Source organism: Canis lupus, chromosome 18, assembly GCF_011100685.1.
Source record: "Canis lupus familiaris isolate Mischka breed German Shepherd chromosome 18, alternate assembly UU_Cfam_GSD_1.0, whole genome shotgun sequence".
NCBI lineage: Eukaryota > Metazoa > Chordata > Mammalia > Carnivora > Canidae > Canis > Canis lupus.
The window spans coordinates 10,308,576-10,332,275 of NC_049239.1; the positions used below are offsets into that span (position 1 = coordinate 10,308,576).

The following is a 23,700-nucleotide window of genomic DNA, read 5'->3' on the forward strand; positions in this document are numbered from 1 at the left end:
TGTGGTCCAGCCTGGGCGAGCCAGCTGGGAACTGATGAGAGAGAAGTGCTTGGTACCCAGGAAGAGCTGCAGTAGGGATGGCAATTTAGCTCAGCAAGACCAGCGTGGGCTTTTCGCTCAGAGCCTGTGATGTTGCTGACGATGCCATTGAGACTGTGTTGGGGAGACCATGGAAGAGGGCCAGTATCTCACGGTACTCACCACAGGGCAAAATTTCCTCAGCTGTGTTATGCCAAACATTAGGGTTTGTCAAGATGTCAAGATTTTTCGAAGATCAAGCAAGTGTGGCAAACACTCCATAGGACATTCTCATTATGACAGTCATAATGCACATTGGCTTATTAAAGATTCCAACCAAAATTCTGAGAACAGAAGCCTACTTTGTTTAATTGACTGCTTAACTACACTCACCTCACCATGAAAATGCCTTTAGCTCTTAGTTGGCTTGCACACGAGGAAGACCTACAGATGGTCAACGGGTGACCAGCCCTTCCTGGTCCAGGTTTTTAATCCTGTGGTTTTCTCTCTGGTGGTTTCTAGATGCTTCTGAGGAGCACTGTGAGTGAGGGCTAATTACCGTTTTTAAAAAATCTAAAATACCTGAAACATACATTAACAGCTATGGTCACTGTTCTCTCGTTATCCTTCCGGCTTATAAATGACTTAAATTTTTACAAATTTCCATAAGGGTCCATCCATTCCGAAGATGAGTAGATATTCTGAAATCCTGGAAACTTGGATTTTTGGTATATAAAATGCTGTTCTAAGATGTTGAATAGGAGCATCAGAGAGACCACTGTATACATCAAAGAAGACTATTTTAGTGGGGAAAAAGCAATTTCTCTAACCTGTTACATAAAATACAATCTAAATATTCCCTATCTGTAGTAGGGATGTCTCATGCTCTCTCAGTATAGTTGTCTTCTTTTAGGGTATGCAGATAGATCTTTCCCTCTCTAGAGTTAGGCAGGTCCACAGGACAAATTCTGGCTAATGCACCATGAGTAGAAGTGACTTGTGTAATTTTCCAGCAGAGCATTTAAGTGCTGGTGTGAAAATCTCCAACTCTCTCTTCCTTTTAGGCTCTGTTTTCTTATTTGTTTGTTTGTTTGTTTGTTTGTTTTTTGAGGCTTTCAGGTCCAGATGATGATGCCTAGATCCTTGGGTCTCTGTGGCCTTGGAGGGTCACCCAGATCCACAGCTGAATCATATATGTATTTGTCATTTTTGTCGATTTCAAAGGAATTGAGGATACTTTGTTCTTGTTTTAATCTACATTTGTTCTATTACTAAGGGCCTTCTCTCAAGATCTGTTCAGATGCTTCTTCACAGTATCTGTTTCTCTAGAATAATGATTGGTGGTTTGTTTTTTCTTTATTAGTTGGAGAGTTTCAAATTTACGACATCATGTTGCTTCCCCTACCTGATAGATATTCCACGTCTGTCACTAAATATTCTGTTGTATAGCAGGTGTGTTGGTCTGAGTTCTGATGAGAAGCATATGTCAAGACAGGAGTAAAAGTAGAATGACTTACTAGGGGAGACATCTGTGTGGGAGAAGACAGGAAGGGAGCTGGGTGAGGATGGAAGAGTCATCAGGCCATGGAGCACACCTGATCCCCTGAGCAGAAGAGAAAGAGGCAAGGTTGGATGAGAATGTCCTTAGAGTGCCTTGCAGTTGAAAGCAAGTGTAGTTATATGGGTGTCCTTGGGCCAAAATTTTCCTTTAGAGGGGCCCTGCATCTCCTGGGGGAGGCCTGCCTTGGGAGTCCTGCCATGCTAAGTTGTTGGCTGGAGCACCCAAGGGAAGCGTGGCCTTGGCAGATACCATGATGGATTTCAGAGCACAGCAGCTGGGGTCCCTGGGTGAATGTGCTCCCATAGTGGGTGGGTTTGGGAGTCTTAATTCTCTTGCCCTGTGGGGGTTCTCCTCTAGTGGAGCAAACTTGCTAGAATACTGTTTGTAGCTGGGATTACCAAACCTTTTAGAGAACATGAGATGGGGGAGCGGTTCTGAGTAAGGCCTCCTGCCTGGTTCTTGGCTCTGCCTCCTGGCCCCGTCCCATGAGGGCCAAGAAGGGTCGGCAGCTACAAATAACAAGTAAAAGGAACTGACTCCCCTAAAATTTCTGAAAGACACACGTGGCATTATTCTCATATTCTTCTAAAAGGGTAACATGGAAAGAAAGAAGAGAGGTGTTCATTGTACCAGTGTCTTAAAATCCTAAACAATAGCGTATTTGCAGGCTCTGGTCAGGGGGTGGGTGGTAGAAGTAGGGAGCTGCAGTGGTGCTTAGGCCGGGATGGCCTCCCCCTGACTGAGGGGTGTTGTCAGAACAACAGAGGAAGCCTGGAATGGGGTGGGGGAAGTGAGAGAGAGAGAGGAAGGAAACTAACTTCTGATAGACTCCTCAATGAGCCACATGTAGTAGCCCTTGGGAATTCTCAGAGATAGTTGTGGCTGGGTATTGGGAGTGTTCTGGGAGGCCAGTTGGGTAACTACCTCTGTTTAGAACTGGGGTAATTTTAGGGCACTTCTCAAGGACTCTGTATCAGGCTGGGTAAAATAGCTGTAGTAATATACCCCCCCCCATACATACAGTGGGGGGCTAGTGGGTTCAAACAACAAAGGAACAAAGGTTTACTTCTTGCTTCTTTTACTTCAACAGTGGGTTGGCCAAGGGCTTTTTTCTGCATCATTCCTTCCTTATTCCAGGACCCAGTTTAAAAGGCCATCATTTCCTGGAACACTGTTGGTGCCCTGGCAGGTAAAAAAAGAGAAAGGACTTGATGAAGTGCAATTAGGTCCTAAATGCTTTTGCCTGGGAGTGACGCTCATCCCACATCATTGGCTCAGACAAGCCACTTGACCCCACCTGAGGTCAATGGGGTGGGTCAAATAGTCCCTCCACAGGGTGGGAAAGAGAATGTTGGTATGGAGTAATCGGGTTTCCTGCAGCCCCTGTTCTGGGGGCTCTACCTCAGTTGTGTTCAGGCTTCAGAGCATGGAAAGGAGGAGGTAATAGGATGCCATTCCATAAATTAGTTCCAGGTATCCCTCCCTGCCTCTGCTGCACCAGTACAGTCATGCCAAGCTTATTTCCACTTTAAAGACGTGGCTCTAGCTGTTGCCTCTTCTAGGAAAACATTTCTCTCAGATGTTTGCAAGACTGGCTTTCTCTTGTCGCCTCCTCAGGGATGTCTTCCCTGGCTTCCTAATCCATGTGACCCTGGTCCTCCTCCCCAGAAGCTCTCCTTTTCACTTTACTGTCTCTTTTATTTGTGGCACTTTGTCAATCTGAAAACACACCCTAGCTGATGTCATAGGTTTTGGTGATGGGGTGGAAAGAGATAGGGCTGGGGGTGCAAGGAAAGGGAAAGGGAGCAAAAGCCAAAGACTGCATGTGTGGGGGCGAGTCCCAAGAAGAAACTAAGATTGAGACAAGGAGGTGTGTGGAGTGAATGTCTTCCAAGGGCCACGAGATGTGTGGAAATAAGAGGGAAAAAGAACAGGACTTTTAAAGAAGTGCTACTGAGTGTTAATCTTCCTTGAGAGATTCAAGAAAAGGTTACTCTTTAGTTATCTCAATTGCTGTGATGTGTGTATTTGGTCATGACACGCTAGATAAAAAGTAGCCGGGATTGCCCAACCCAAGAGGTAGACATTGGTAGAACATCATTCTCTGCTGAAATTCTGGTTGTGTGTATCACCCTCCTTAAAGGTAGTGCCTAGGATAACCCAGGATAACTTTTGGGTCTCTATTCCTGAGCCAGAACTTGAGGATTCTGAATAACCCCTCTCTCAAGTGGCTAGTGGGGCCAGCACAGCACTCAGAACATGATGGGCACTGAAGAAATATCAGCTCCTAGGGAAGCTGTGGTGTTCACGAGCCAGGTGGGGAGATGGTGGTGTCAGAGAGGTGGTCTGATGCCCTTGGTATTAGGTCAATGAGGGGATATTGGAGAGAGAAAATGGGCAGGAGGAGGGAAGGAGAATTCTCCTGCATGAATAATTTAAAGAATCATTCTTGGATTTGTCCTTTTGGAGAGCCCACTGAGAAGAGAACATTCTTTTTTTAAAAATTTTTTATTTATTTATGACAGTCACAGAGAGGGAGAGAGAGAGAGAGAGAAAGAGAGAGAGAGAGAGAGAGAGAGAGAGGCAGAGACACAGGCAGAGGGAGAAGCAGGCTCCATGCACCGGGAGCCTGACGTGGGATTCGAACCCGGGTCTCCAGGATTGCGCCCTGGGCCAAAGGCAGGCGCCAAACCGCTGCGCCACCCAGGGATCCCAGAAGAGAACATTCTAGAAAGAATGAAATAGGAACAGAAGACCTGGTACTACTCCTTCCCTACCATTTTAACTTGTAAAGTTACATACAGATTAATATGCTGTCCTATGAATTGTGAGGCTACCCAGGTCATTTCAGTAGTTAAGTGTTAGGTAAGATGCCTCCAAAGTCCTGCAAATGGGTTATTTAAGAGAGAGCTTGACTGCATAGACAGATCTAAGCCTGGCAGCCCGATGATGAGGAGCTCTTGCTCTGGCAGATGGCTGGGGAAAAGGGATTCCGAGTCTGAGGTCCTTGATAACAGCATCTCATTACTTGAGATTAAACTCTAAGGATTAAAACTTCTTAGTGTCTCCCCATTGCTGTTCTTGGCTGGGACAGGCCTGAGGAAGAGGCGTGTGTGTATGTGTGTGTGTGTGTGTGTGTGTGTGTGTGTGGTGGGGGGACACATTCTGATATAGTTTTCATGACCAGGCCTGTAAATAACATGAAAAGAAGAGTACCATGTTGAATAGTTGAAGGCAAATTTTATTCTAAATTCTTTTTGAATAATAGCAAATCCTCAAGACATCTCTAGAATTAAGTATTTTTGTCAATTATTTAGTAAGTGCCTAATTTGCTCTTGCTAGGGAAGAAAATTACATGTTGTTCCTAAATTATTAAACAATATTTTGATGGCATTGACAGAGCAAGTAGCAAGGTATTGACCGGTTACCCTGCTATAGGAAAACTCTAGCAAAGCTCTAGGTGAAATTGAAGAGAAAAAAAGTCATTAACTCTTGTGAACGACATCGGCAAAGTCTGATGGAAAGTCAGACATAAAGTTCATTGTCCTTTATTGGACAAAGTAGAAAAACCCACAAACAAATTATTCTAAGAAATGCCTAAATGAACTTAGAAACCAAAATCTGATTACTGTTCCAAGTTCCACTGTCCTGGCTTCTTCAGGGAAATTTAGTTGGGTGGTAAGGTTTTATTCAAGTTTTTCTTTATGGGATTTCATAATCCAGCCTTCTTTGCCTTTTAAATTAATCTCTAAATCCTTCTCAACACCTAGCATGGTGAATAGATGAATGATCTTTCTGGAAAGGTTCTCCTAAGTTTGTCTTTCTTGTTGCATCTTCTAAGGAGGATGAGTTTGGGGAGAAGAGAAAGAGAAAAATTGAGATTAATTCTAAATCCTGAAATTAACTGTCTCTTGACTCAGTGAATTGCTCCAGCAGTTTGGTTTGGACTGCTGGATGCATCATCAAGTTGCTCTCCTCTGGAACCTTCAGGAACCTTCAGAGTTCAATGAATAAGGAAATAGGATCTTTTGGGAGAATTTTTGACTGGAAGACTGAATCCTCCTTTGTACTGCAGGGCAGACATAAGCATTGCCTAGACACAGTCTATAAAAATCAAAGAAGGTTTATTTAGGAAAAAGGAAAAAGGTGATTTATTTAAGAAAAAGGTGATTCTTTTACAGAACAACTACCGAGTGCCTGTAATGTGTTAAGTACTTGTGTCACTGGCTTTCACATCAACTCTGTGAGATGATTATTATTTCAGCCTCACTTGCTGAGGAAGTTGGAACTTCAAGAGACCCCATAACTTGTTCAAACTTTCACAGGTGGGGAGAGGAATGGCAGATGGTTGGGGGAGCTTGGATTTGAAACCATTATCTTTAACGTCCACTCACACCACGTGACCTTAGAAGTGCCTACTGAGAGAAGTGGTCACTCCACTGGAGGAGCTCACTGTATAGTTGGAAAGATGTGGAGAAGGGCTCAAAGTATGGTGGGGCGGGCAGGGGCGTTAGGATGTATTGAGCATCTACCATGAAGCAGTGTTCAAGTCTATTCTTTTTTTTTTTATAGATTTTATTTATTTATTCATGAGAGACACAGAGAGAGAGAGAAAGAGAGAGAGAGAGAGAGAGGCAGAGACACAGGCAGAGGAAGAAGCAGGCTCCATGCAGGGAGCCTGATGTGGGACTCGATGCCGGGTCTCCAGGATCACGCCCTGGCCTGAAGGCGGGCACTAAACCTCTAAGCCACCGAGGGATTCCCCTCAAGTCTATTCTTTTTGAATCAAGACCTTTCAGATGGCTAAAGGGCCCGGAAGTTGGGCTAAGCAAGCTTAAGAAATTTTCCAAGGGTCTTCCCATCAGCTCTGGATCCCAGTTCAGTTTGATTCCAAATGTTGCGCCTCTCTAGCGCTTCACACTTCCACTTCCAGAAAAGGCCTCCACAAAATATTGTCAGGGAGCAATGTGTCCGTGGGATGGAAGGAAGGGAAAGGACACTGTAAGCTAATTAGAAAAGGTAGAACAATCTGAGCCAAAATAAAGGTTGGAAAGATGTGCCAGGAATGGGACAACATGGAATTCAGGGCTGACGTCAGTGGCGTACCTGGCTTTGCTAGCTGAGAGAGCATCGTAGCATGTGTGTGTGTGTGTGTGTGTGTGTGCGCACGCGCGCGGAGTGATGGGTGCACCCGCAGTGGGCTCTGTGCTAGCTGAACTGCATGGCTCTTTGGGGGCTTCCCTGACCCCAGGCATCCGAGTGTGGCCCCAACAAAGAGAAAGTGGTGGGTGGATGGGTTGTCCTCAGGAGTTTGGGGCTTCCTGCTATACTGTGCGCCCCCTTTAGAGGTTGCACCTTTGTAACCCATTATGAAACAACGTTCCAGACTAGAAGACGGACCCACATACATCAGTGACTTTTTCAGAGGACATCGAGGGATGTTACTTAAGAGTAGGCCAGGGCTTTCTTCCGAAACATCTATTCACCGTGCTAGTCATAAAACTTTCATTCCTACTACACGGTTTAAGAAGAATAACTAAGAATTTGTTCCTTTAGAATGATTACGGAAAGACTTTTGACTTAGTCGTGGATATATTTTGAATATCTTCTTTCCCTTTCCACATTGTTTCAAGACTGGTTTGGTTTAGTAGAAACAAAGGATAGGGGCACTGTTACTTGGGCTGTCAGCAAATATTACCGGTCAACTGAGAATTTTGGCATCAAGTTACCTTAGAGCTGACAAAGTCAGAGGGGATCGAATCATTGTTTGTTTTAAAATATTTTATTTATTTATTCATGAGACAGGCAGAGACACAAGCAGAGGGAGAAGCAGGCTCCATGCAGGGAGCCCGATGAGGGACTCGATCCCCAGACCCAGGGATCACACCCTGGGCTGAAGGCAGATGTTCAACTGCTGAGCACCCCCCCCCCGCACCCCCCCAGGCATCCCGAGTAATTAAAATCCATGCAAAAGGGTACTCTGCTCACTGAGATTACCGGGTACCAGAACATCCTGGGGTCTAATGGGACTTTTCTTCTTCCCAGTTGCAGGCAAGGGCGAGGAAACTTTCTTGCAGAACTTTGTTTCATCATCTAGTTTGTGTATTCAGTTTTGGGATAATCCACACTTAAAGAAAAAGAGCGGAGACCCATGCTATCAGAGTCGTACCCTGGGGCCACTAATTCGGGTGCTCTCGCAAATGGAGGTGTGGAGAGGAGCTGCCTCCTGCGGGGCCGGGTGCCTGCACCTGCTCTCCTCTCAAGCCCTCCCCTCGGAAAGCGAGCACTGTGCGCACGAGCCAGGTCCAGGGGGCAAGCTGTTAGGTGGGGTAACAGGGTGCTCTTGGGGCGTCCACAGCAATCCTGAAGCTCTTCTTCTTGAAATGCAGGTTTCAAGGCCGTCTCCTGCCACCTCTCCTTCTCCTGAGCAGGAGGCTTCTGATGAAGTCACTGTGGGTGATAAGGCTGAGACCTCGCAGGTCCCCTCCTGCTCCTGCAGGGACTGTTCCTTGCTGCCAGGCTGTTGGCTGTGTGGCCGCTGCCTTCGGCTTTGGTGTCTGTAGGGAAGAAGGAGGCGAGCTTCACCTTGGCAGCAAAGTGAGAGCAAACATCCCGGGTCGTGCCCCCCTCCACCCTCGGCCACTCATTCAGCATGCTTGACACCGTGAGCGGCCACAGTGCGGGCTCGGGGCACATGGCAAAGTAGATTATCATGTCCCTTTGCACCGGGGGATGAGCCTGTGTCTTGGTGGCTTCAGTGGAGATGCTCTGGAAGCTTCAGTGGAGATGCTCTGAAGCAGGCCTGCAGGGCATGTCTGCGCGGGCACCGGCTCTTCCCTTCCTCAGCCCCTCCCGTTCCCAAAAGTTTACCATGAGGGTCGCAACTGTCCATTCAGGTAGCAAGTGTCACTGCTTTTCCTTGGGCTTGGATTCTAAGAACAACATAAATTTAAAGCTTAAAAGACCCTTCATTTAACACAATTCTTAATGAGTGATTTAATTTCCTTGGTAGTTAGATGTTTAGAAGACTGCCTAGGGCCGCCTGTGGGGCTCAGTGGTTGAGCATCTGCCTTGGCTCAGGGTGTGACCCTGGGGTCCCAGGATCGAGTCCCATGTTGGGCTCCCTGCGTGGAGCCTGCTTTTCCATCTGCCTGTGTCTCGGCCTCTCTCTCTCTCTCTCATGAATAAATAAATAAATAAAATTTAAAATAAAAAAAAAAAGACTTCCTAAAATATGAGCACTGCATCTCATAAAGGGAACTGCACAACCAGATTCAGTATTGTGTATCTTTGGACAATCAGATGGACATTTAAAGGGAAACTTCTTTACCCGGACAGAATCAGCTGCAATGTGTTAAACTCTTTTAAATGTGTCCCTCTTCTTTTTTTGCCAACAGAGTTGTAAATAAAAACCATCCTACATCAAAAACCTAGCCGGGAATTTGTGCTGTGTTGCCCAGCACAATGGAAAGCACAGTCATTTGAAGACAGCCCCTTGTCCCTTGCGTTGGTTTTTGCAATGATGAGCTCATGGAGGAGATGCAAAAGGGGGGATTCAGGTGCATGTCTTTTAGGGGAGATGGAAAGTTGAGAGGGTTGGGCATCCTGATCCTTGGCCCTGGAACTCCAAGGTTGGCAAGATTTCTGTCTCTGAGTGAAACAGAGCCCCTTGCTTTCAAGGACTCTCAGTGGTGACCAGTATGGCCCGAAGAACATGAGGGTGTCCCAGAACCTTTGCTCTGTCAAAGCTCCTAGAGCCTTTTTAGCACCCTGGAGATGGAGAGATATTTCTAGTGATGAGTGATGGTCTCAGAATCAGATTTAATTTGATTGGAAGGAAATAAAGCGAGTGATATTTACATATATTAGAGTCTGTGGAAGGACATTCATCCTGGCCACAGATTTAAGGGCACAAGCCAGGAGAAGCCCCAGAGGCCAGTGACATTAGCACAAACGAAGAGTTGGAACTTGCCTGTTGGAAAAGTTTTTAGCTGAAGGAAACCTAACAGACAGGAGAGGGAAGAGTGTTACTTTATATGTGACAAAGACATTACATTGTCATTAATATTGCAGGTCACTGCTTTTGGGGGGAAATCTTTGTTTTATTTTAAGATTCTTAGTAGGGTTTATTCTGAGGCTTAGAAAACTCAGGAGAGTCAGGCCTTCCAGACAAATGCATTCGCCTTGACGAAACACATTTGCAATAGCTCTCCAACAATGGCCTGGAGACTACTCCCAATTCACATTGGACTTAAAAAAATATATATATTTTTTACCCTGTTTTGAAAATGGACCGGGTTTGGGGCACTAATTCACACAGCTACCACACCCACTCTTTCTGCCCAGAGAGTGAAGAGAATGAACGGGTCAATCAGCTGACATATTTCCATCCAATTTCAAGGATAGAATGTGTTCATTTTCTGACTAATGGCATGTCATTTTGCAGAAGCCTTTGGTTGTGAATTAATCCTGGAATCAAAACAGATTTTCCGGGGAGCAATCTTCCATCAAGTATTGATTTTTTTACACTCATGGAGTCTGTACTCCCTAATTTAACCTGACAATGATTCTGCACAATGGCCTGGGAGCACCTCGGCAGCTCACTGAAGGAACTTTTACTGTCTTTTCTTTCTGCAAAGTAGAAGGGAAAAAACCCACACCAGCTAGCCCAGTCAGTCACTGGGGGGCATTTATGACTTGATACTTTACTTCTGGCGATTTGGAATGGGCAGAAAGCTGCCTTCTAACTTTTAAAGAAGTGCTGGGAGAGAGAGAGCTTTGCCTTGCTGAGACTGTTCAAAGGAACATTTCTTTTTTAAACTGCCAATATAAAAGAAATCTTTAATATATCGTTCAGCCATGGCCAACGTTTTCAAATGATGCCATCTTGCTGTGCCCACTAAACATGAGAAAATGAGGAAGGATTTTCCGAAGAGAGGCTTTTGCCTCTGAATTTCAATAAACTTTGCTGTTCTTTTTCCCTCCTCTATTTTCTCAAAGGTGCTTTCGGATTCCTATACTGCTTGGTTCCTTTTAGATTCTTGTGAACTCAGCAAAGATGCTTGAGCTGTGCTAGGTTCAAAAAGGGGCCTTACCAAATTGAATATTACAGAGCTTCCTACTTCAAGGAGCTTAGGATTTGGGAAGTGTGGATAAAACAGGCACATTCCACCTATGGCAGAGACTATAAACTATGAGAGACATGGACATGGGCCCCTGGGATGTTGGAAATTTGAGGAAGATTGGGAAGTATTTTGTGGGAGAGAAGACATTTGAGTTGGGTCTTGAAAGATGGTGTGTCACAGACTGTTAATAAATGTTTCCTTGAATGTCTAGGTGCCTCCCATCGTCCCAGCTTCCCTTGCATGTGGGTTGGGACCATGTGACCAGTTCTGACCAACAGACTATGAGTAGAAGAGACACGAGTCACTCTTATGAGGGGACAATTGTTCCCTCCTCCATCTACTCTCTTCCCCGCCATAGTGACTGGATAGAGAACAGTCTTGCTCTCCAAAACAAAGACCTGTATGAGCAAAGCTTAAACTTATATCATAAACCACTAAGAAATCAGGGTTTTATTTGATTTCACAGCACGGGTTAGCCAAACTAATACAGATGAGTAGAAAGGACTCTTTAGTGAGAAGTGATGTCAAAATCCAGAGTGATGTAATTAAGAAGGTTTATTCACGGATAAGAATTTTGATGGACTCCTGCTCTGAGCTCATAAAAAGTAAGTGCTTAAGTAGCTCATAGAAACCAGTGGCAGGTTTTAAGTGAAGTAGAATTATCTTATTCTTACTGAGATTTTTTTTTTTGGAAGAGGACACGTTTATTACAGATGGAAAATATAATCAATAAACTGAATAATGCATTAAGCAGTATTGGAGAGCCCTGAGTCATGGGTATCCTAATAGATTAGTGTGGTTTGGAAGTCATATCCCCTGCATTCAACATCTTCAACCTGAATGAGCATAAAATTATCATTAGTGCATGAATTTAACAGGTACCAGAGTGACAGAAGAAATGAAGTAGAATTTTGACCCTTGAAAAACTTAGTCTGGTTGTGGAAGCAAGATTCCAAGCAGTGTGATGAAAGAAGGAAGTGAAGAGTGCTCAGCATGGGGAATAGCAGGTCAGAGAGGGCTTTCTGGAAGCTGAGAGCTGCGTCCTGGAGGAAGAAAGTTAAAGATTGGTGGGAAGGAGGTGAACAGATAGTACCACCGGAGTGAGTAAAGGATTGAATGGCCTAGAACCCATGGAGAATTTGTGTGAAAGCAATCTCAAATACCCTAATCAAAGAAGAAGGAGGCGATCTAAATAAGAGAATAGTGGGAAATTTTCTCTTCCTAACTTTTCCTTAATATTAGTCGTTTCTCACTGGCTTGGCCTTTCCATGAAATGTGACACATAGTTGGCCATGACGATGCTACACTTTGAAGAGTGGCCATCTTGCCTCTTAGATTTGAGCCTTTTTTCTTCCTCCCAAATTGGTTGTTATTGTCTATGGCAGCCATAAAATTACTCCATTAGGCCAAATACACAACCTAAAGAAACCAAGAGGTTGGCTTCACCAACACATTGTACTTCTTTCTGGTGCTGTGAACCTCATGAGCCTTAGTTTCTATATATGCAAAGAGAGAATTAAATTAAATGAGATAATTTATATAAAGCATTTAGTAAAGTCTTGGCTTAGGGTAGATTTGTAATAATTGGTAACATTGTGTTACCAATTTTAATTATTGCTCATCTATTTGTGTTCATCATTAAATCAGAATGCATTTGTGGCAGCAGCCCGGGTGGCTCAGCAGGTTAGTGCTGTCTTCGGCCCAGGGGCCTGATCCTGGGGACCCAGGATTGAGTCCCACATCAGGCTTCCTGCATGGAACCTGCTTTGTCCCTCTGCCTGTGTCTCTGCCTCTCTCTCTCTCTCTCTCTCTCTCTCTCGATCTGTGTGTGTGTGTCTCTCATGAATAAATAAATTAAAAAAATCTTAAAAAAAAAGAATGCATTTGTGATCCTAGAGAAAGCTCTTTTGGTTGATGATAAAAAATGAAAATGGACTTTCTCTTAAAACTATTTCAGCTCATGTTTACGTGCCCTACTGGAAATCCACATTTCCAAACTGTTGAGAACAAAGCTATTATTATTAATTATGGCTTTTAGCAATTCATTTTTTTTCCTTTCTTATATCATCAAAGAAGCTGCTTCCATATGTTCCACAAATGAGAAATAAATATACTAATTCATGTTTAATAATTTTTGGAAAATTCTCAATTTTCAAAAATGGGCAAGATACATCAGCTATTATGTTGGAACTTCTTGGAGCTTTTGACTTCCTGTCTTATTGCCCTCGGAGTGGGAGACTGTCCAGCTCTTTCACCTGTGCTTTGGCCTATAATGGGAGAAAGCTACAGTTACTATGACTGAGACTCCTGCCTTTTTTGTTTCACTTTAGCCACACAATGTTCAATTAAAAAAGAATAGATCAAATGTTATTTGAACAAGCCAACAGTATAGAATGAGTTTTGAGGAGGTTAAACTACAGGTTGTAACAGATGGTCATATAAAATCCCTTGTGTTTGAAACAGTGATTGAAGTGGCACATTTCAACAGCTCTACACAGATGTTGTTTTAAGGAAGAACTCTTTTTCTCTTCCCTACAAATTAAAGGAAACTTCCACTCAGTTGAAAGAATGCCACTTTTTTATTCCTTTTAAATTTTTTTTTAAATCAAAGTGGGTTTGTACATTAGTGAGGCACTTTAACCACCTTCACTGTGCACTGTGCATCCCAAAGTGCTTTATTATACCCAACTGCCATGTGGAGACAAATAGCACTTTTCATAACTGTAAATTTCAAACTTTCTCCCTTTTAAAAACATATCAGTGATTCTTTTGCAATAAAGATATTTAGATTTGAGTGAAACCACTTTTTGATTCTCAAAAGATGGTAACAGTTTATTATATTGGTGGTTTGAGCAATATTTTGGAATCAATCGCCAAAGCATCAAGAACAGCTAATTATTCCTCTGTGCCTACACGGTGGGAGTCGTTTGCAGGGCTGTACGCACTGGTTATTATGATCTGATTTCTTTTCCCCTGACTCCCAGGCATGAGTGATTGTCAGAGAACACATATGATATGTAATCTTCATTGCCCATGTAGACCTCCATGCTGAGAAATTTTAGAAGCCTCTGGAAGTTGGAGAAGTTTTGCTCTTTGTTTCCAGTAGAATGGATGGGGACCTTACACAAATGATTCTGAGGCTGGTGGCCCATGTCTTGGATGAGAAGCATGTCAAAAATGAGGAGTATGCAACAAATATGATATGGGGGAGAGATTTAGGGCATGGACTATTAGCCAGATAGGCATGGGTTTAATTTCTACTGCTGATACTTTCTGTGTAACTTTTTTTATTTAAAGATTTTATTTATTTATTCATGAGACACACACACACACACACACACACACACACACACACACACAGAGGCAGAGACACAGGCAGAGGGATAAGCAGGCTCTATGCAGGGAGCCCAATGTGGGACTCAATCCCAGGACCCCAGGACCACACCCTGAGCTAAGGCAGATGCTCAATTGCTGAGCCACCCAGGCCTCCCTTTCTTTGGTAATTCATTTAAACTTCTTAAGCTTTATTTTTCTTATCTTTATGGAGAATGGAGGTAATAAAACCTCTTTTGTTGTCATAAAATCAAATACCCACAACCCATGCATGTGCATATGCACACACATGTGTGCACACATACACATAATTTTTCTGTGAAGTACTAGCTCAGCTCCTGGCAGAAAGTTAGTAAGTAACAGTTATTATTCTTAGTAAATTTAACAAACTTTGCCAAAACTTCTATTGTGGCACACGAAAGGAGGCATTATAGGGTGCTTGGGTGGCTCGGTAGGTTAAGTGTCTGACTCTTGATTTTGGCACAGGTCATGATCTCAGGGTTGTGAGATGGAGCCCCGATGATCTCTGCACTGGGCACGGAGTCTCTTTAAGATTCTCTCTCCCTCTTCCCCTTTCCACCTCTACCTCTGTCTCATGGATGCATGAGTGCGCTCTCTCCTTCTCTCAAAAAACTTAAAAAAAAAAAAAGAGGCATTATTCAAAATGCAAAATCCAGAGAGATATGATTGCCTAAGATCTAGTTGCTGGTTAAAGTGAGATGAAGAAGAACTGACTTTCAGTTCCAGTTGGCCAGTGTCCTTCTGCAGGCGTCAAGGTTTGCCTCTCCTATCTGGTATTTAGGACAGAGATGCGACTCTGAACATCTGTGTGAAGTTCCCCTCATTGGTTATCGGTAGTATCCTGTTGCATTTAGATTGCTGAATAAAACCAGGTAGGAAAAAACCATGCCATTCTGTATTAAAGTCTGGAATCAGTTGGATTGTGTGCATTTTCAATGAGTATAATCTCCTTGGCAGAGGAATGAGTGAAAGGTTTAAGTTTGGGTTTCAAGATCTTAAAAGCCATTGAAAGAACATCAATACATAGAGCTGATTTACACGGTTTAGAAAAAAAAATGAAAAAAAAAAAAGAAAGCTTAGTACTTTATTCTGATTTGGCTATTTGTTTTTATCATTTGAAAAGAACTTTAAACTGCAGTTGTTTCCTTTCTTTAAAATAGCCTCAGGGTCTGTTTTGTTCACTTTAAAAGATTAACCTGTGCTCACTAAGTGATACTTAATGATTCTTTGAAATAATGAGATTTAAAATCCCATACAAAATATATGTAGTCACACAACAGTACCAAACATTAAAAAAATTTTGTGGAGGTTTACATCAGAACAAAGAGAGCCATGAGCCCATAAAATACACTTTATGAAAGCAAAACAGAACAGACCAAAAGACCTGGTTTTCAGGTTTTCAATATATATATATATAAAGCTCTATAGTAATTACACAATAAAACATCTTGTAGTTGGCATACCCCTAAGATGTTTGCATTTGACTTTGGGGATTTTGGATCCTGTCTTATCAAATAAAATTTTCCTAACAAAATTTGGTTGACTTGAGCAAAATTTCTGACGTGCAATGGGAAAATAAGAACCTCAAACAGAAAGCAAATCGTCTTCGTGGATTTAATTGCCATTGACAGAGAAAGGCCATTGGGCTGGAAAGATAATCATCGTTCAGCCAAAAGGCATGATACAGTCTGAAATTAAGGAAAAAATTCTATTAAGTTAAAATAGCTGGACGATGGAATTTAATAAAGAAAATATTTAATTTAAATGATTTGCCTTATATTTTATTTTTATTTTGGTCAGTGAAATTTCTCACTGCAAATGTGACATGTATGGCTAAATATCACATGTCTAGGCCAGGTATAAAGTGATATTTATTGATACATGTCAATCTTGAGAGAAAAAATAATGGACCCACTGCTTTTAAGTTTATTGCATTTCCATACCAAGCCAAGTTTCCCCGCCCCCATGGCTTAAGAAGAATCCTAGTTTATTTTACATCCAGGCCCAGGGAAGACATTTTGACCCAACAGTTCACTCATAAAGAGATTCAGACATGATCACAGCAAAGGAGGGGCTCCTGGGTGGCTCAGTGATTGAGTGTCTGCCTTTGGATCCTGGGGTCCCGGGGTCCTGGATCCAGTCCCACATCTGACTCCCTGCATGGAGCCTACTTCTCCCTCTGCCTATGTCTCTGCCTCTCTCTGTGCGTCTCTCATGGATAGATAAATAAATAATCTTAAAAAAAAAATCACAGCAAGGAGAACTCCCTCCCTTCCTGAGTTGGACCTCAGCTCAGATGGAGGCCTCGGTCCCTTCTACACTGAAGCTGCCACCATGGCTTGGTTTCCTATTTGTGGAGCTGCTGTAGTTCTTCTGTTTCCCATGTTGCTTCTTCTCATTTTGCTTCCTTTGTAAATGCCCTCACCTGGTCTACCCCTGCTGCAGGCCACTTTCTCCCAGCCCTCACCCTCATGCTGGAGGCTATGGCAGCTATGGCTTTTCCAGGTGGGCCATGTGATTGAAATAAAATCAGGTCTTGATGTGGACATGGCTGGAATCTGAGTGAGCTTTCCCTCCCTCCCCAGAGTCTGAGCCTCTGTACTGAAGACAAGACCGCATCTCCTGTATCCATATTCATGGATCTGAATGAAGTCCGTGGGCTAATATTTGCTTGACTATGAAGTCTTTCTCCAATCTCTTTTCTCCAAGAGACATTAAGTCTCCATAGTTAGGGGAGTCATTAATTCATCTACTTGTTTATTTATTTATTCATCTTGTTTTTCTTAGGGGCCACACACTTGCACCTGTGCCTGGAAATACAAAGATTATTGAGAAGAACCATTGTTAAGGGAAGACAGTTGTGCTTTAGACTGAGGTGGGATTTTCTTTCAAAGTTTCCCCAAGATCAGGCCCAGGGTGCAGGCGCCCTAGACTCAGACCTGCTCACTTGACTTCTGTTCTTTCTCATCAACACTGTCCCCAACCCTTGATGGATGCTTTAGCCTGTTGCCTCTCTCTTACTCTCTCTCTCTCTCTCTCTCTCTTTCTCTTATTTCTATCATTCCTGTTGCAGGAATGCAGGCCCAGAGTTTGCTTTGTATTTGGAGATGTGGTAAGAAATCATGGAAGACTGTATCTCAGGGCCTGTATGTTCTCTGTGGGGTAGGAGGTTAATGCAGTGGCCAGAGGCAGGGTAAGAACTAAGGAAAGTAGTCAGGTGTCACCGAGGTCACGCTAGCTCTGCATCTCCTTTTTCTTAGGCACGGTGGCCCTCAAAAAGCCCCACAAGTGTTTCAGGGGTTGCCAGAGAACCTTTTTTTTTTTTTAAAGATTTTATTTATTCATGAGAGACACGGAGAGAGGAGCAGAGACATAGGCAGAGGGAGAAGCAGGCTCCATGCAGGAAGCCTAATGTGGGACTCGATCCCAGGACCCTGGAATCATGACCTGAGCCGAAGGCAGCCTCTCAGCTGCTGAGTCACTGGTGTCCCAGGCTAGAGCATCTTTTTTATGCTCAGAGGTATGTCCATTCCACTGTGTCAGGGTTTCCACAGTGCTCGCAGGCACTGTGGGTTTCTACTAGTGGCCCCAGCTGCTGCGCAGCCAGGGACCGAGGTCACTCCTCTGACTCTTAGTGGCTTCTCTAGGCTGTGGTCCTGCCCACTGCTTCTTCTGACTTGGTAGTTTCCTACTCTGGCCCCTCCAAGTGAGCTCTGTGAGCATGCTCCAGAGCTGTGTTACTAAGGGCTTCATGGGTTCTAATATGAAACCCCCCAGCTCTTTCCATTTTTACTTCTTTCTCTCTTGTATACAGACAAGTCCTCAAGGGCTGGCTTAAGCATACATCAGAATGAGAGCCACCTTGCTGTTCTCAAAATCCCTAGTATGCTCCACTGACTAAGGCTCTGTTACTGGTTAACATCACTGTGCTGTAAATAAATTCAGTCTTCAAGGCATCTTCAGATAGCATCCTCTCCCACCCTACCCCATTAATAAGTCTCGAGCCCTGAGTTGTCATGTCCAGACCTCAGACAACCCTCTCTTCATAGCTCCCCATGATGTCCACGCAGCCCAGAATGTGACAGCAGGAAACTAAGACTTAACTTAAAATCCATGCCAAGAAAGTTTTACAACAGCTGCCTAGAAGCTGGAGAATGTACCAGGATCAGAAAAGTTATGAAACTGCTGAAAGTTACAAAATTCCACTCATTTCTCCATGGAGACTAGCGACCTTCGATTGAAGTGGGAGCTTCTAGCATCTGTAATTTTTCCAGCAGTGTTGGGCAGCTCAGGGAGGAAAGAGAGGTTTGAATTGGATCAGGGTTGAGGATGAGCAGGGCTGGTAAGGCGTGGTGATCCAGAGCGTGAGGGGACTGAGAAAGTTGGTAAAATCGTCTTTGGGATGATGGATTGGGAAGCTCAGCTGGGTGGAGCCAAGAAGGAAGGGGAATCTAGGGAATTGGTAGAGTCATTTGTTTAGCAAGCATTTATTGATCCCTGATGATGGGCCAGGCAGGTACAGGCATAAGTGCTGGGATAACTGCCCTTGAGGACTTTATAGGCTAGTTGGGAGGTATTATATGGTGTAGCATGTTACCTGCTACAACAGTCTGGAATGCATAGGAGTACAATAGAACTTTATTTTGGAAAATTGGCTGGAGGAAATCCTATCTCCATGGAGACCAGGTAGGAAAGAAGGAGTTAGCCAGAGAGAGGAAAATGTGCTCTCAGGCAGATGGACCAGCATGGATGAAGGTGGAGGGGAGAAAGAGGATGGGGCATGAAGGAATGTAGAGGAGTCATGACAGATGCGGCTGAGAGGTCCGCGGGGAGCTGCATCAGGCAGGGGGTCATGTGGCCTCGTAGGATGCTTGCAGGGTTATCTACTCAGCCTGGTCCCTTCCCTTCCACCTGGACCCCCAGTAAACTGCCAGCAAGGGGAGGGCCCAAAATCCAAGTCTGTGTGATGCTGACTGTGCTTCCCTCGTCATAGCTGATCCAACCACTGGGATCACAGTTCAGCATATTCACAGAGGAGCATAGAAGGCTGGTGGAAGGAGAGAGAGAGAGAGAGAGAGAGAGAGATACTGAGAGAGGGGGAGGGGAGATTTATTGAGTAGCCAGCTTCCAGGTTTTCCAAGAGGTTGTAATAAACAACAAAGCTGTGTCTGTGTAATTAATTCCCCCTTTTTGAGCCCAGTCTAGGACAAGTGGGTAACTGTTTATTGCAACCAAAGGAGCTTTGGAGGGACACCTGGGTGGCTCAGTGATTGAGCATCTGCTTTGGCTCAGGTCGTGATCCTGGAGTCCTGGGATAGAGTCCCACATCGGGCTCCCCGCAGGGAGCCTGCTTCTCCCTCTGCCTGTATCTCTGCCTCTCTCTGTGTGTCTCTCATGAATAAATAAATAAAATCTTTAAACAAAACAAAACAACAAAAACAAACAAAAGAAACAAAGGAGCTTTGGACTAGGCTCACCAGGGAGAGAATATAAATGAGAGGAATGGGCCCCAGGCAGAACTCTGGAACAGCAATAAGGGTAATGTTGTTTTAGTTTTAAATAGTCACAGACTTTTCTAATCTAGGCTGTGGTTTCCTTGGCTGTACAAGTACAACTTCATGGCTTACTGAGTGCAGGGGTCAGCAAACTATGGTCGGTGGGCCACATCCAAGCCACAACTTATTTTCATAAACAAAGTTTTAATGAAACAGAGACACCCATTCATTCACATGTTGTCTACAGCTGCTTTGACCCTATAACCACGGAGTCACATAGTTATAAGGGAGACAATATGGCCTGCAAGACCTAATCTATTTCCTGTATGTCCCTTTAAAAAAGTTTGCTGACCCTTGATCTCTTTGATTCCTCTTAGTTCTGGGATCCACGCCCACAAACCTTTTCTAGACACACTTTTTAGATTTTTCGTAATTCTTTGAATTCTTGTTCCCCCTCCAGTATGGATGGAAGATCCACACTTTGTCTCTGTTGACTGAGATGTTCTTTCCATAGAAGGATTTTCTGGGCATCACACTCTTGGTGAATCTTTCCTCAGAGATGCTTTAACCCATTCAAAGGTTTTAACAATCATTCACAGTGGTGGTCTTGACTTGACCCTTATGAGATAAGGGTGGGTAATATCAGACCTTCTCCATTTTATCTTTTCCCAGGTGGTGTTGAATGGCTTTCTTCTTTCAGCCTACAAGCCTCTGAATTTCCAGATTTTCTTTTCTGTCTCATTCATACTTGCACACCTGCCAACACTTTTCTGAACTCGTCCTTTTCTTGTGCTACCTTGTCAACAGCAGCCAACAACAGCTACCACGTCTACTAATGCTCTGTCTTCTAATCATCTCTCTAGATCTGTGAGTTTATTTACCTTCCAAGTAATCTGAGGTGACAGTTTTACCCATTTGTCACCACTTTTTTTCATGCTGTGTATTGTCTTCCTCACCTCCAATAACTGATTCCTCAACACACTAATTACTTATTACCCAATGCAACATATAAGTTACTTCTAGGTACTATTGAAACCTATCTGTTAAATGCCACCAGGAAAACTCCTATAGTCAAACAAAATTCACTTCTTTGCATAGTAGGGGCACCGTAGGTGAGTGGCTTGGGAAGACAAGTCAAGAGAGACTTGCTATAGGACTTGAATTTGTGCAGGGTGATGGCAGGGAGAATTTAAGGAACCTCCTAGGAGGTTTAAAGAAGTGAGGGCTCATTCGAGATTGGGTGCTTTCAGGAATTGGGGAGCAGTTCAGTGATAATCTCAATAATTTTTATCTAGGAGATGAGGGGCACAAAGTGAGGCTAAGGTTGTCACTGGTAAGGAAGTAGTGATTATTCTTGGGGAGTAGTCCTGAGGCCTGTCCATGAGGACATCCAGGATATCCAGGAAGGACATTGGGACCAAAACCAAAGAAAAGAGCTGGTGATGAACAGCTCTTGCTCAGGACCGAGGAAACTTTTTTTGATCTCTGAGCCAACCTTGTTTGGATGACCTTCAGCACACGGCATAAAATGTGCCTTTAAATGTGCATTAAAAAAAAGGAACAAAAACTCTTGAGTGGCAAAAGGAAGCCTTTGGGACAAGGAACATCTACCTCTTTATGTTGCTTAATGTTACTGTCATAGAGGTGCCCAGAGACCTTGGCAGTGAGTGCATGTCTATAAATCTTAAAAATCAATCAACTGATCAATATGTAAGGAGGGCTGGTAGATGTGCCCACTTAAAGCACTAAATGCCTGGTCCAAGTTGGCCTTTCTCATTTTCGAGGAGACTTTGATAAACAGGGGATATGCAAAAGATCATAAAGATGACCCTTGTTTCTCTCTCTCCTTCCTACTCTTTTCAAAATCATGCATTTTGAAGTCAGCTGGGATCGAGGGAATTGAATATGCACATTTTGAAGAAAAGGAACCACTGGAGCATCTATAAATACTGAGGAATAATAACGGAAGGAAAAAGGACAAGTTATTGACTGTCGTTAAAAGTACAGCAAAGAATAATGGGCCTCTTCGGAATGAGGATGACTTTTCAGTTATGATGGATCCAACTTCTAACACTGAGGAGTGGGGAGTGGAGCGAGGTCTGCAGACAGAGGCCCCTCTCTGGCATTCAGAGCCAAGCAGATGAAAACTGAAAGAGCAAAAAAGTACAACCAACAGTATTGCCTCTACCAGGGGCTTTCCATGGCTCCATAGGTTTGTTTATTCAGCCCCAAGATCTAGAATTTTGTTTCTCTTTGTAAATGTTGTGTTGACTCACTTAGATTCCTTCATTTTCTTCCCTCCCCTGCCCTCCAGTGCCTGTAGTTGTCTCTTAAAAATTTTATCGTGTGAGTCCAGTTTGCTTTTCTCTTCATGTTGATCCTTTTGGTACACTGAATGCGTACCCATGTTCCTCATTCTGGTGCCTTTCCTTGCAACTGTCTCCTGCTGGTGTGGATGCTAGGCGATTTGAACACAGTAACGCCCTAGAAAGAAATTTTTCTCTTACTCACTTTCTTAGCTCATGTTGCTTATTGCTATTCTTTGCAAAGCTCATGACTAAGAACAGTTGGTCAGTCATATTGTCTTTGTGCAGAAAGGATTTGAAGAAAAATATGTGGCTCCATTTATGCTGGAAAAATATGTGGCTCCATTTATGCTGGGATACCTGAACAAATACACTAGCATTTATATACAAAAAACAAAGCCAACAAAAACTAGACTATCCCTTGCCATAGCCTCCTTATTTTACCACTTACTGCCAAAGATCAAAAGTGTCTGAGCTTCTCTTTGGGAACTGCCCTTGCAGCATATTTATAAACCACATCAGAAAAGTGGTCTCATTACTTATTAATGACATCTTTCTATTTGACCTAAAATTATATTACCTAACATTGTCACCCATCTTATTTAGCTCAGTCTGCCTCATATCGCTTTATTTACAGGGTGATATCTGAGTGATAAAGTATTTGACAACACAGGTCATTCAGAAGAGATGCTGATTATGACCAGCAGTTTTACCTGCAGTGGTATATTTCCTCTGAATAGCAACTCTGCTCTCTGCTATTCCAAAACACTTTTTTGAAATAAAAATAACCTATTTATGGTGTACTTTGACATTTGTTTGACTTTCCAATATCCAATCCTAACTGCTCAATTGGGGGAATCCCTATTATGTGTGATCTTCATGATGTAGTGGGTGGTGCCTGGTCTCTTACTCCTGATGGTAAAAGGTCGGAGGCTTTCTTCTCCCTTTCAACTGGCTTCCAGACCTGTGACAGAGTCCTGACTCATTCAGTATTCTGTTGAGCAAATCCAAACAAGGCAAAGGTATTTTAGTGTTCATTCAATATGGAGGTGGCATCAAAGTCCTGGGTGATGACAATGGCATCTGATGGTGGTGAAGGAAGTATCTTAGGCCAGTGCTACTAAGGGATAAATGTGCTTCCTGCTTCTCAGTCCTCAAGAGACAGTTCCTGTACATCTTGCTAGCTGGGTCACCCTAGGACACATCAGTTTTCTGAGGTCCTAATCCCCTCTCCACAAATCCCCTCTTCTGATCTAAGAAAGCAGAGATGATTTCTGTAAAACTATTGGCTGAAGGCATCCATTAGAATCTCCTAAAAAGTTGACCTCAGACTTGGAAAGCAAGCAAATGTTTTTGTTAAATGACAGAATTATAGTGAGGAACACCCTGGTGGGCTGGGATGTGGACCCAAACCAATGAGATGCAATTAAGCAAGTATGCATGTGAAATCCAGTGCATTTGGATTGAAAACATAAAAAGTTTCACAGGGTGGAAATTTGATATAGCAGTACTTTATGTGACAGTGTTTTGTGGTTTTATTGTAACCTAAAGTTCAATGTGGATATTCCCTGAGGTGACAGGACTATCATCCCCAGGGACAAGGAGGTGGCTTTAAGAGACTTATATTTGGTTCTGTGTATTTTTGCCTTGTGAACCCAAGTTAGTTTTTAGAAAGTTTAATCAACTGGCTGCCTATCTATTATGATTATTCTAGCTCTACTAATCTGTGTAAAATTAAAAAACATTTTTTGAAAGAACTGTTTAAATCCCTTAAGATTATTTAAAACAATTGTGTACACCTTCCTTTTTTAAATGAGATATCACAAAGAGCATTACAAATA

At 43.3% G+C, this 23,700-nt stretch overlaps 1 long non-coding RNA gene across 1 annotated transcript; it reads left to right on the top strand.

The window, feature by feature from the left end:
* The first annotated feature begins 381 nt into the window (after positions 1-381).
* LOC111090879 lies at positions 382-22,652 on the top strand. Its single transcript, XR_005373125.1, has 3 exons — positions 382-558; positions 21,434-21,765; positions 22,497-22,652. It is a non-coding gene; the product is annotated as an uncharacterized LOC111090879 (long non-coding RNA).
* The last annotated feature ends 1,048 nt before the right edge of the window (positions 22,653-23,700 follow it).